This window comes from Austrofundulus limnaeus, unplaced genomic scaffold (genome assembly GCF_001266775.1).
Source record: "Austrofundulus limnaeus strain Quisiro unplaced genomic scaffold, Austrofundulus_limnaeus-1.0 Scaffold41, whole genome shotgun sequence".
Lineage (NCBI taxonomy): Eukaryota > Metazoa > Chordata > Actinopteri > Cyprinodontiformes > Rivulidae > Austrofundulus > Austrofundulus limnaeus.
In genome coordinates, this window is record NW_013952443.1 from 1719388 (window position 1) to 1721510 (window position 2123).

The window sequence follows — 2123 nt, forward strand, 5'->3', positions numbered from 1 at the left end:
GACTTTATGTTTTGAGGAAATTCATTCCGTGCTTTAATATAAACATAGAAGAAAGACCTCTGGCCGTTAACAGTTTTTAAAAGTTGGTAATATCAGTTGTCCTTTTGTAACAGATCTAGTTGAATGACCACTTCCAGAATTTGATTTGGTCAGCAATGCACAGAGAGTTCCATAATTGGCACCTTGGAAGATCTGAAAATATAAATTAATACCACTATACAAAACATAATTCTGAAAAGTCAAGCTCAGTGTATATAAAACTGACTGAGTTGTAGCATTTTTTTGCCTTTTTTATTTAATTGTGTCCATAAGCTAATCAGTTGTTAAGTTATGCTTTAGGGCAGGGCCCTGCAACCTGCGGCTCTGGGGCCACATGTGGCCCTTTGAAAATGTGACCAAACATAACAGAAATTTTGCTTGTTTTTATACCCACAACAAAAATCAGTTTATATGCAAATATGTGTTCAATACTACTAATGCAAATAGTAGAACATGTTAGCTCATGCTAGCGTGTTGTTTACTTAAAGATTCCAACTTCTTTCTATGATCTTTCTCTCAAATCCATCAGAATAACCTTTAAATAATTTGAAGACTACATAATAATAAGAACTGGAAAAAAGTATCCCTGAAAATTCAGTTGTACTAGTTTTTATGAAATTCGGTATAAACTATATACATTATTTTTCTTCTTTACATGAATATGGTATTTTTATTTGCCCTGATGTGTATAATAATAAATAATATATTATTAATAATAACAATATTCTTTTAGTTTTATAATGTCACCTCCACTGACCGTAAAGATTCCCAAAAATGCCTCGAAAAGGCCCACGGACCAGCAGTTGATAATCACAGTTGTAGCTTGTTTTGCGTCTCTGGCCACATTTTATTAGTGAGACAAGGAGCAGAAATGGCTCATTTGAATGTAAAGGTTGCAGAGCCCTGCTTTAGGGGGATAAGCATCCAGAGGTATTTCAACTGGATTCCACTCAATGACCAAACAGTCCTCCTTCCTTCCTTCCTTCCTTCCTTCATTTTTTTTTTCAGATAGGAATTTATGGGGATTTCTTTTTTGCCTTTTGTAGACATTTTTCAGACTTCTATTTTTCAAGTGAAAAACCTTAAACAAACGATACAAAACACTGAAGGGCTTCTTAAACATTTTGGGTCTGGGGACCCCTTACAGGACACCCTCAAAAACCTCGTGCTGAATAAAAATTATTTACTACAATTTTAACCTTTAAATGTCATGAGAATGTTTTTGTTCAAAACCCATTTTATTGGATGCAGCTAAAATCTAATAAGCAAATAATACAAACTGATTGAGAAATAAATAAGTTGTGCAGTTTTATTGGATTAAAAAAAGGGCCGATTTTGGCACAGACCAGATCAGAGTATACCACTTGTGAGTCTTAAAAACACTTTGGAGTCGATGCTTTTTTTAAACAAATTTGCTCAGAATGTAGAAAACAGCTGACACTAAAATATGTTTTACTGTTTAATTATCACTGTACGTCCACAGTGTGACTTTTGATTGCTGGAAAAAATAAATAACTAAAAAAGCACACACTCACCTATCCCAATGATGGAGGATTGTTACATACTGTACCTGCCATGTGTTTATGTGYACTTTTTAAATGATACAACAGTTATTTGTTGTCATTCATCTTGTGGACCTCCAGGTTACAGCTTACAGACCCCTGAGACCTCAACAGCATTAAACTTCAAACAACTTCTGGTTATCTTCAAAAAACTTTGATTATAGCCAGAAGAACTTTGTAAAATTTTATACTACGAAATACCCCAACTATTTAATGATGCCATAAACACAAACTAAACTGAACAATTACAGATTAAATTTCTAATGAGCCAATAAGAAACACATAGTTCACATTAAACATTTAGCAAAAGCAAACAAACTGTCTTAATAATAGTTTTAAACCAAACAATGCATGACAAGAGGTACTGATCAGAAATGTTTKGGCCACGCCCTCCTTTAACTGCAGCACCATCAGAAGCAACAATGTCCAGAATTGTGTTGTTTCAAAAGTTTGTTTCCTTACCTGCTGCCTCTGGTTTGTAAAAGTCTCAGTTTTTTTACTCGTGTTTTTTTTTTTTTTTTT

The 2123-nt window shown here is 33.8% G+C and overlaps 1 protein-coding gene across 2 annotated transcripts in view; it reads left to right on the forward strand.

Moving 5' to 3' along the window:
• The window catches only part of gtpbp3 (GTP binding protein 3, mitochondrial), a 35856-nt gene that overhangs the window by 28763 nt on the left and 4970 nt on the right, over positions 1-2123 (forward strand). The window lies entirely within an intron of this gene.